Source organism: Littorina saxatilis, linkage group LG14 (genome assembly GCF_037325665.1).
Source record: "Littorina saxatilis isolate snail1 linkage group LG14, US_GU_Lsax_2.0, whole genome shotgun sequence".
In the NCBI taxonomy this organism is placed as follows: domain Eukaryota; kingdom Metazoa; phylum Mollusca; class Gastropoda; order Littorinimorpha; family Littorinidae; genus Littorina; species Littorina saxatilis.
In genome coordinates, this window is record NC_090258.1 from 843,413 (window position 1) to 855,704 (window position 12,292).

A 12,292-nucleotide genomic window follows, 5' to 3' on the forward strand; every position below is an offset into this window, starting at 1 on the left:
TTAGGATTACCTGGTACTATGGGACTGGATGATGCAGGGTTGGGATTACCTGGTACCACGAGACTGGATGATGCAGGGTTGGGATTACCTGGCACTATGGGACTGGATGATGCAGGGTTGGGATTACCTGGTACTATGGGACTGGATGATGCAGGGTTGGGATTACCTGGTACTACGAGACTGGATGATCCAGGGTTGGGATTACCTGGTACTACAGGACTGGATGATGCAGGGTTGGGATTACCTGGTACTATGGGACTGGATGATGCAGGGTTGGGATTACCTGGTACTACAGGACTGGATGATGCAGGGTTGGGATTACCTGGTACTATGGGACTGGATGATGCAGGGTTGGGAATACCTGGTACTATGACACTGGATGATGCAGGGTTGGGATTACCTGGTACTATGGGACTGGATGATGCAGGGTTGGGATTACCTGGTACTATGGGACTGGATGATGCAGGGTTGGGAATACCTGGTACTACAGGACTGGATGATGCAGGGTTGGGAATACCTTGTACTACAGGACTGGATGATGCAGGGTTGGGAATACCTGGTACTATGACACTGGATGATGCAGGGTTGGGATTACCTGATACTATGGGACTGGATGATGCAGGGTTGGGATTACCTGGTACTATGGGACTGGATGATGCATGGTTGGGAATACCTGGTACTATGACACTGGATGATGCAGGGTTGGGATTACCTGGTACTATGGGACTGGATGATGCAGGGTTGGGATTACCTGGTACTACAGGACTGGATGATGCAGGGTTGGGATTACCTGGTACTATGGGACTGGATGATGCAGGGTTGGGATTACCTGGTACTACAGGACTGGATGATGCAGGGTTGGGATTACCTGGTACTATGGGACTGGATGATGCAGGGTTGGGATTACCTGGTACTATGGGACTGGATGATGCAGGGTTGGGAATACCTGGTACTACAAGACTGGATGATGCAGAGTTGTGATTACCTGGTACTATGGGACTGGATGATGCAGGGTTGGGAATACCTGGTACTATGACACTGGATGATGCATGGTTGGGAATACCTGGTACTACGACACTGGATGATGCAGGGTTGGGATTACCTGGTACTATGGGACTGGATGATGCAGGGTTGGGAATACCTGGTACTACAGGACTGGCTGATGCAGGGTTGGGATTACCTGGTACTACAGGACTGGATGATGAAGGGTTGGGATTACCTGGTACTATGGGACTGGATGATGCAGGGTTGGGAATACCTGGTACTACAGGACTGGATGATGCAGGGTTGGGAATACCTGGTACTATGGGACTGGATGATGCAGGGTTGGGATTACCTGGTACTACAGGACTGGATGATGCAGGGTTGGGATTACCTGGTACTACAGGACTGGATGATGCAGGGTTGGGATTACCTGGTACTATGGGACTGGATGATGCAGGGTTGGGAATACCTTGTACTACAGGACTGGGTGATGCAGGGTTGGGATTACCTGGTACTATGAGACTGGATGATGCAGGGTTGGGATTACCTGGTACTACAGGACTGGATGATGCAGGGTTGGCCAATTGGGAATACCTGGTACTACAGGACTGGATAATGCAGGGTTGGGATTACCTGGTACTATGGGACTGGATGATGCAGGGTTGGGAATACCTGGTACTACAGGACTGGATAATGCAGGGTTGGGATTACCTGGTACTATGGGACTGGATGATGCAGGGTTGGGAATACCTGGTACTACAGGGGCCAGTTTCATAAGATAGCAGTGAACCGACTGACAGTCGATCGACTGCCCAGTCGATGGACTGTGGTTGATCGCCGGGTCACCGAAAAGTGCGTTTCATGAGCGAATCACCGTCACCCGCGGACAACCGCAGTCGACCGACTGTACAGTAATCCGAATGGCCAAGTCGAGGGCTACATTTAGCAACATTACCACTTCCGTTTGCTCATTCGCATGTGGAAATGGCCGATTTCGAAGAAAAAACAAGTCTCGGCCCGCTCAAAATAACAATGACCGAGACTTTCAGTAATTCCTTCGCGTGACGTCGAACCCTCTTACGCCATAATGTGACGTCTTCAAGACATAACCCTGACTTGTCTCCTGGATAACTGCGTCATGATAGATACATTTCGAAGAACAATCACAAGGTTTGGCTCACAATCCAAACAAGTGTGAGCATTCTGCCATTGGCTGTGCGGATAATTACATTTATTTTCGGTTTACCGCAGTAAGCCGAACACAGTGTTGGGGCGGAGAGCATCACCGTGTTTTGCCAACTTCCGGTGAGACGACCCGCAGTTGGCCGACTGAAATTTTGTTCGTGAAACCCGATAACGTCGGATTACTGTGGTTCTCTCGGACAACTGCAGTTGGTCGACTGTGTTTCTGGCTTATGAAACTGGCCCCAGGACTGGATGATGCAGGGTTGGGAATGCCTGGTACTACGGGACTGGATGATGCAGGGTTGGGATTACCTGGTACCACAGGACTGGATGATGCAGGGTTGGGATTACCTGGTACTATGGGACTGGATGATCAGGCATGGGAATTGAAAATTGTAAAAAAGGCGGAAAATGTATAACTGAAGACGCGAAGCGTCAAGTTGACGGCGCGAAGCGCCTAGCCTTACTAGGGGGGTCCGGGGGCATGCCCCCCCGGAAATTTTTTTCTCCAAAGAACCCAGATGGTGCAATCTGGTGTCATCTGTGCTCCAAGTTTGCCATTAAATTCTGTTTTTAGAATCTGTCACGATCGGGTGACAGAGACCAGGAAAGCGTCACTCAGTGGAGTGCCTGTTCTTGGTCGGTTATGATAGAAAGCGCCTGTGCGTGATATTGGACACAGCAGAGTTTGCTGACAGTGCTCAACGAACACGGATGTTTTGAAACGCACGAGCTTCACAGTGCGGGTTTCTGCTATCATAGGGCTGACGGTTTTTTGCTGACAGCGCACACGGGATTTTCACGGATTGAGTTTCTCGTGTCTTTTTTCTGCTTGGGGAGGCAGAATTGTGTATAGCTGGACTGGTTTGGTGACAAGGTCAGTCACGTGTATTTTGGCTAGGTTGTCTGACAGAGACACGAGTACGGGACACTTGACACCCAGCGGCAGAAGGGGAAGGAGCTAATACAGTTTCTAGAGTATGATGGTTTTTCACCGAATATTATATTCGGCACTCTAGGGGAGCTTCCACTGCCACATGTTTTGCTGAGGACAAGTCGTCAACATTCCTTCGTCGGCGATGGCTTTCGCATAAGGATTCGACAAGGGGTTCTGGAGGTTTTTGGTCACTGTTGACGAACAGAGACTGTTCCAGGGAGGAGGCGGACTTTGCTTCCATTGAGAGTTACAACCATAGGCTTTTGAGGTAATAAATCATTATTTAACGCTGTTGATGAGTCTGTGTTGTGGAATGAAATACTCTCTGTTGTTCTTTCCAGGTTAGCGCATAATTTACTCTCTGTGACGCTAAAATACTAATCTGTATATGGTTTTTGCAGATAGGGAGAGAAGGACGGAAAATGGCTGTTTTGTTGTTGTAAAAAGTCCGTTTTGTGCAGGCCCACGTGCTCGATGAGATATTTAAAGATGACATGTTTTAAGGTGGTGGGTGAGGGGTAGCTGACATGTTTAGTGCACCGATGCTTTCTGTTTGCAGCCTTCGCTTCGTTTCGTTCGCCTCGCTTCGTTACATTCCTGTAACATCTGCACGGCTGACTCTGGCGGGAACTGTTGAAGCTGCGCTAACCAGCGGACCGGCTAACCAGCGAACCGGCTAACCAGCGGACCGGCTAACCAGCGAACCGACTAACCAGCATACCGGCTAAGCAGCAGCAGCAGAGATAAAGCTAAGTGCACCATGTCGTACGCACCCCGTTGACCACCGTTGTCTTTTCGTATCTATGATTTCATTGGAGTAGTGACAACGTGGGGTGTGTGACACCTGCACGAACTAGAGCTTTTCGAACAGAACATTCGCATTTAACTATATTTACACGGGTTCAGCGTGTTCCTATAATTTTCTACATACTACTGGCATTTTGTCAGTGAACACTGGTTTTTTACGTGTTGAGAACGTAAAAGGAACATATTTTGTGTGAAGGCTCGAGGGAGGTGGAGAGTTTATACATAAACAGGCGTCTGAAACTTATACTTTTGTTGACTCTATTTAATTGTATGACTGCGAGAGTGGATCGTGGTGTGGTTAGTTAATTAGTAGTAATTAACCGGTTCATAATCACCTTAAGTGATATATTGGAACGTGACACATGGGGGCCAAGCCGGGATCTACTCAGTTAATTTCCAACTGATAAAGACCCACCAATTAAGGATAACTAAGAGCAGATAATCTCGTCAGTGCTCGACTTATTTTCTGCTTGGTGCTACCCTTTTTTGTATAGTTTTGATCATATACCACACCTTAAGCGATTCACATCTTGCAGGAAATGTAAATTGTAATTTGTGAGTTATTGTATGCGCTAACTGTGATTACCTCCCTTTCCTTTGTTTGTGAATCTTTGTTGTTGTACGTTCAGAGTTTTCCGTTGCAGAGAGCTGAGCAGGGTTAGCGGATTTGTTATTCGTTTTACTCAGTTTTCTCTACATTGTTGTTTCGTATTCTGTAACAGGTTACATTTCTACTGTCTTGTTTTACTTGGATTTTTCTCCATATTTTGACTTTGTTGGAATTTTGGGGGGGAAGGGTCCGAGGACTTCTGTCCTAACCAAGGCTGTGGGAGACACTCTGTTTCACCGCAAAAAGCAGCCGATAAAGTAGGCCACGGCTGTGGGAAACACTTTGTTTCACCGCAAAAAGCAGCCATAAGGTAGGCTACGCGTTTTGCTCTACACCGTTCGGATTTTTCTTCTGCATTTTCCGGTTGCTGGATTTTTGTATCCACCGCTTTCATCACCGCGTGTTCTAGCTATAGCTGCGTTAGACTTACTTTTGTGATAAAGCTTTGCTAAACTAACCATGGCTACAGGGGGATCTCCTACGAAGAGATTAACTTTTGAGACTCCTGGTAGCGAGGAACAGACAGAGCGAGACGCACGCGTTAGAGCGCGTAGTTTGCTTAAGCGCAAGGAGTTAGAACGTAAGGAAGACATAGAGCGACAGACGAGAAAAGAAGAGCTTGACAGACAAGAACGACAGGCCGAACGGGACAGACAGGACAAGAAAGAGAAAGACGAACGTGACAGACAGGAAAAGAAAGACGAACGTGACAGACAAGAACGGAAAGAGAAAGATGAACGAGACAGACAAGAAAGGGAGCGACAGGCCGAACGACAGGCCGAACTTGACAGACAAGAAAGAGAGCGAGACAGACAGGAACGGAAAGAGAAAGAACAGGCTGAACTTGAGAGACAGGAACGACAGGCCGAACGACAGGCCGAACGTGACAGACAGGACAAACAGGCGGATCGCGAACTCCAGCTAGAACTAGCTAAGCTACAGGCCGAGAAGGGTACGCTTACTCAGGCTAGCGCGCCGACGTTTGTTGCCGACCGTACGAGACTGCCGACGTTCGACGATGACAAGGACGAGCTCGACGACTTTTTACGCCGGTTTGAGCGCATTGCATCTGACCAGAAGTGGGAAGAGGCCACGTGGGCTAGCCGCCTTAGCACCTGCTTGAAAGGACGCGCATTGCAGCTCTACAACGCTTTGGAGGACGACGAGGCGAGAGACTATCAGGCACTAAAGAAGGCGTTACTCCAGCGCTTCAACCTGACTGCGGAAGCCTACAGACGACGTCTGCGTAACAGCAAGAGACTGAGCGGCGAGCTGAGTCATCAGTTTGTGGCACGCCTTAATCTCTACCTGCGGCGCTGGGTGGAGATGGCCGAAAAGGACTGGACAGTCGACGACCTTGCCGACCTCATTGTCATGGAGCAACTGATGTCCAGCCTGCGACCTGAGGTGGTGACCTTCGTGCAGGAACACCAGCCAAAGACTACTCAGGAGGCAGCCGACTGGATCAGAGTACATGAGGACGCCCAGGCGATCTCCGGCAAATCTTCAGGCTCACGGCCGGGAAAATCGGGAAATTCGGGTTCTTCAGGACCCAAGGACGGGAAGGACGATCAGGGACACAAAGGATCAAGTTCCAGAACTGACATCCAGTGTTACTACTGCAACAAGCGGGGCCACGTGAAGAAGGACTGCCACAAGAGACAGGCTGACCAGAAGGGCGTTCACTTCGTTGGCAGTGAGGAGTTCAGGGACGTCACGAGCTCATGCACCATTCCACAACTCTGCGTTCCGTGCTCCAGGAAACATTTCCAGCCCCACTGTAACGTCTACGTTAACGGAGTGAAGGGCGAAGGTCTGCGGGACACAGGAGCAGACATGATAGTGGTTCGGGCGAGTCTAGTTCCAGCTATGGCCTACACAGGAGACAGCATCAGGGTGAGAATGGCCGAGGCATCTCACGCTTACGACTTGAACACGGCAGTGATCAAGGTCGTAACACCGTTGTTCACGGGGACCATTGTGGCCGTCGTCATGGACGATCCTCCATGCGACCTGCTCATTGGAAACCGGGTTCAGTTTGTGGACGGCGTCACCAGGGAGGTTCCCGTTTACCGGTCTCCCGACGTCATTTCAGTGCTCACGCGGGCACAGGCGAAGCGAGAGGACAAACCTCTCAAACCCCTACCTGCTGCACGAGCTGCCCTGGGGAACGTGACCCCCGCGCTTCTCGCGAAGGCTCAGGATTCTGACCCGACCTTAGCTACTCCTCGGGAGCACGCGAAGTCGGGGAAGGTGAAGCTGAGCGGGAAGCATGGGAGGTCAAGGTTCCTCAGGGACAAGAAGTTGCTCTACCGTGAGTTCAGCAACAAGGAAGGTGCATTCAAACAGGTTGTCGTGCCTCGCGAGTTTCGCGAGGGTGTCATGGCAACGGCACACGACTCGATTCTGGGAGGTCATCTTGGTACCAAGAAGACCACGGATCGTGTCTGGCGCCACTTTTACTGGCCAGGCATCTGCACGGATGTCCGACGTTTCTGTGCGTCCTGCGATAAGTGCCAGAAGGTGGTTGCCAAAGGAAGGGTGAGGAAGGTCCCCTTAGAGAAGATGCCGCTCATCGACGAACCCTTTCGTCGGGTGGCAGTGGACATCATCGGGCCCATCTTGCCTGCGTCTGAGGACGGAAACAGATACATTTTGACCATGGTGGACTACGCTACTCGATACCCAGAGGCGATCCCTCTGAAATCGATTGAAGCCACGCGAGTAGCTGAGGCTCTGGTTACCATGTGGTCCCGGCTGGGAATTCCATCAGAGGTACTCACCGACAGAGGCACGCAGTTCACGGGAGGAGTGATGGCGGAGGCAGCACGACTGCTATCACTGGAGCAGCACTTCACCACTCCTTACCATGCTCAGTGCAACGGACTGGTGGAGAGGTTCAATGGCACCTTGAAGACCATGCTGAGGAAACTAGCTCAGGAGAAACCACGCACGTGGGACAGGTACATCCCAGCATTGCTTTTTGCATACCGCGAGGTTCCTCAGGAGAGCTTGGGCTTTTCCCCATTCGAGCTGTTGTACGGCAGACAGGTACGCGGTCCCATGGCTATCCTGCGTCAGGCTTGGACAGACGAAGAAGCTGACGAGGAGGTGCAGACGACAGCGACCTACATCGTAGAACTCAGGAACAGGATTGAAGAGACCTGCAAACTGGCTCAAGAGAACCTGGGGAGAGCAGCACAGCGTTATGCGCGAGGATTCGACCGCAAGGCACGGCCGCGCAGCTTCAAGATTGGAGAACGGGTGTTGCTACTTTTACCTGTCAAACACAACAAGCTACAACTGCAGTGGCAAGGACCTTTTGAGGTGACAGCGAAAGTGGGCCAGAACGACTACAGGATCGTCATGAACGGGAAAGCACGCCTGTACCACGCCAACCTGCTGCGCGCCTACATAGAAAGGACGGCCTACGGGAAAAAGGACAAAGTGACAGAAGCAGTTGCTGTCGTGATGGACGAGACAACGGAAGAACAGGGAGGAGGACGTGTACCAGTTTGTCCGCTGGAGGCTAGTGAAGATCACACGGACGTGCACATCTCACCTGATCTTGGGGACGACCAGCAGGCGGACCTGCAAGAGATCCTGAAGGATGCAGCACGGGTCCTTACAGACATACCACTTCAGACGCATCTAGAGGAGTTTACCTTCGACTTGCTGGAGAAACAGCCAGTGAGGACGAAGCAGTATCCCATGCCTCATGCCCAGAAGGAGGTGGTCAGGAAGGAAATCGCCGACATGACGAAGTTGGGCGTCATCGAGCCAGCGAACTCTCCCTACAGTTCACCAATTGTGCTTGTGAAGAAGAAGGATGGACGCGTCAGGTTCTGTGTCGACTACCGGAAGCTGAACAAGATTACGGCGTTTGACGCGGAACCCATGCCTGATGTGGACTACCTCTTCAGTCACTTGGCCAAGGCCAAGTACTTTTCCAAACTGGACCTCACCAAGGGATACTGGCAAATTCCAGTTGCCGAGGAAGATCGCCCAAAGACTGCATTTACCACTCCATTCGGCCAGTTCCAATGGACAGTCATGCCTTTTGGTCTACAGAATGCAGGTGCCGTCTTCACTCGCATGATGAGGAAACTTTTGGAACCATTGAAGCGCGAGGACATCAGCAGTTTCATCGACGATGTGCTGATCGCGACAGAGACATGGACTGAACATCTCGACGCCCTGCGCGACGTGTTCGGGAGGTTGAAGGACGGAAATCTGGGAGCTAAACCGTCCAAGTGCTACTTGGGATTTCGGGAATTGTCTTTCCTGGGTCATGTTGTCGGCGAGGGATTGCTCGTTCCAGAGGACGACAAGATCCAGAAGATTCGGGAGGCGGAGCCACCGCGCACGAAGAAAGAAGTCAGGTCTTTCCTGGGCCTAGCCAGCTTCTACAGACGCTTCATCCCGCACTTTGCCGAAATCGCACTACCACTGACCAACCTTACCAAGAAACTACAACCGACCGTTGTAGTGTGGACTGAGGAATGCAGCTCCGCATTCAACACCCTGAAGAGGCGACTCACCAGTCAGCCTATTCTCCGACTACCAGACCTGAACAAGGACTTCGTGCTGAGGACAGACGCTTCAGGGAAGGGACTTGGGGCAGTGTTGCTTCAGGAGACAGAGGGGTTTTTGCACCCTGTTTGCTTCGCCAGCCGTAAGCTGACCTCGGCCGAGGCAGCGTATGCAACGGTTGAACGCGAGTGTCTCGCCATTGTCTGGGGCATCCAGAAGTTCGAAGCGTACCTGTACGGACGACCTTTCTGTCTGGAGACGGACCATCAACCTCTGCAATATCTTCAGGTTGCAAGGTTGGCAAACGCCAGACTTATGCGCTGGGCGTTGATTCTCCAACCGTACCAATTCACGGTACGCGTCATTCCGGGCGCCAACAATGTTGGAGCTGACTTTCTCTCTCGGACTGTGAGCGAAACCGAGGTTTCGTCTTGAAGAGGGGAGGTGTGTCACGATCGGGTGACAGAGACCAGGAAAGCGTCACTCAGTGGAGTGCCTGTTCTTGGTCGGTTATGATAGAAAGCGCCTGTGCGTGATATTGGACACAGCAGAGTTTGCTGACAGTGCTCAACGAACACGGATGTTTTGAAACGCACGAGCTTCACAGTGCGGGTTTCTGCTATCATAGGGCTGACGGTTTTTTGCTGACAGCGCACACGGGATTTTCACGGATTGAGTTTCTCGTGTCTTTTTTCTGCTTGGGGAGGCAGAATTGTGTATAGCTGGACTGGTTTGGTGACAAGGTCAGTCACGTGTATTTTTGCTAGGTTGTCTGACAGAGACACGAGTACGGGACACTTGACACCCAGCGGCAGAAGGGGAAGGAGCTAATACAGTTTCTAGAGTATGATGGTTTTTCACCGAATATTATATTCGGCACTCTAGGGGAACTTCCACTGCCACATGTTTTGCTGAGGACAAGTCGTCAACATTCCTTCGTCGGCGATGGCTTTCGCATAAGGATTCGACAAGGGGTTCTGGAGGTTTTTGGTCACTGTTGACGAACAGAGACTGTTCCAGGGAGGAGGCGGACTTTGCTTCCATTGAGAGTTACAATCATAGGCTTTTGAGGTAATAAATCATTATTTAACGCTGTTGATGAGTCTGTGTTGTGGAATGAAATACTCTCTGTTGTTCTTTCCAGGTTAGCGCATAATTTACTCTCTGTGACGCTAAAATACTAATCTGTATATGGTTTTTGCAGATAGGGAGAGAAGGACGGAAAATGGCTGTTTTGTTGTTGTAAAGAGTCCGTTTTGTGCAGGCCCACGTGCTCGATGAGATATTTAAAGATGACATGTTTTAAGGTGGTGGGTGAGGGGTAGCTGACATGTTTAGTGCACCGATGCTTTCTGTTTGCAGCCTTCGCTTCGTTTCGTTCGCCTCGCTTCGTTACATTCCTGTAACATCTGCACGGCTGACTCTGGCGGGAACTGTTGAAGCTGCGCTAACCAGCGGACCGGCTAACCAGCGAACCGGCTAACCAGCGGACCGGCTAACCAGCGAACCGACTAACCAGCATACCGGCTAAGCAGCAGCAGCAGAGATAAAGCTAAGTGCACCATGTCGTACGCACCCCGTTGACCACCGTTGTCTTTTCGTATCTATGATTTCATTGGAGTAGTGACAACGTGGGGTGTGTGACACCTGCACGAACTAGAGCTTTTCGAACAGAACATTCGCATTTAACTATATTTACACGGGTTCAGCGTGTTCCTATAATTTTCTACATACTACTGGCATTTTGTCAGTGAACACTGGTTTTTTACGTGTTGAGAACGTAAAAGGAACATATTTTGTGTGAAGGCTCGAGGGAGGTGGAGAGTTTATACATAAACAGGCGTCTGAAACTTATACTTTTGTTGACTCTATTTAATTGTATGACTGCGAGAGTGGATCGTGGTGTGGTTAGTTAATTAGTAGTAATTAACCGGTTCATAATCACCTTAAGTGATATATTGGAACGTGACAGAATCAGATTTTTTAGTAAAAAAATGTACCAATTTTTGCTTTTTTGAAGAAAAAAAATATATACATGTATTATATGGTTTACATTTGTAAAAAAAATTGATCTGTTGAGACAAACAGGAAAATGTAACTTGTAACACAATCTGTGCAATCTGGCTTACTTTCAAACATAAAAGTTCAATAACTGAGGCGGGTGGTAGCAGTGCGTGAACAAAGTCCGGAAAGTTTTCGCGGGCTTTTGCGCAAAGGCCAAAGTAACCGGTGCTTTTTTTGTGTGCCTCCCCCCTTTATTTTTTCGGCGGACACTTTTGCATTTTTGACAGAACAAAAAAAAAAAATCGGCGGAAATCCGACGTTTGGCGGACAATTCCCATGCCTGGATGATGCAGGGTTGGGATTACCTGGTACTATGGGACTGGATGATGCAGGGTTGGGATTACCTGGTACTATGGGACTGGATGATGCAGGGTTGGGATTACCTGGTACTACAGGACTGGATGATGCAGGGTTGGGATTACCTGGTACCACAGGACTGGATGATCAATCAATCAATCAATCAATATGACGCTTATATCGCGCGTATTCCGTGGGTACACTTCTAAGCGCAGGGATTTATTTATGCCGTGTGAGATGGAATTTTTTACACAATACATCACGCATTCACATCGGCCAGCAGATCGCAGCCATTTTGGCGCATATCCTACTTTTCACGGCCTATTATTCCAAGTCACACGGGTATTTGGTGGGCATTTTTAGCTATGCCTATACAATTTTGCCAGGAAAGACCCTTTTGTCAATCGTGGGATCTTTAACGTGCACCCCCAATGTAGTGTACACGAAGGGACCTCGGTTTTTCGTCTCATCCGAAAGACTAGCACTTGAACCCACCACCTAGGTTAGGAAAGGGGGGAGAAAATAGCGGTCTGACCCAGGGTCGAACACGCAACCTCTCGATTCCAAGCGCAAGTGCGTTACCACTCGGCCACCCAGTCCTTAAATGATGCAGGGTTGGCATTACCTGGTACTACAGGACTGGATGATGCAGGGTTGGGATTACCTGGTACTACAGGACTGGATGATGAAGGGTTGGGATTACCTGGTACTACAGGACTGGATGATGCAGGGTTGGGATTACCTGGTACCACAGGACTGGATGATGCAGGGTTGGGAATACCTGGTACTACAGGACTGGATAATGCAGGGTTGGGATTACCTGGTACCACGAGACTGGATGATGCAGGGTTGGGATTACCTGGTACTACAGGACT

At 50.0% G+C, this 12,292-nt stretch overlaps 1 protein-coding gene across 1 annotated transcript in view; it reads right to left on the bottom strand.

The window, feature by feature from the left end:
• LOC138946837 (sodium/potassium-transporting ATPase subunit alpha-3-like) overlaps positions 1 to 12,292 on the bottom strand; it is a 148,976-nt gene that overhangs the window by 83,102 nt on the left and 53,582 nt on the right. The gene's annotated exons all lie outside the window — the stretch shown is intronic.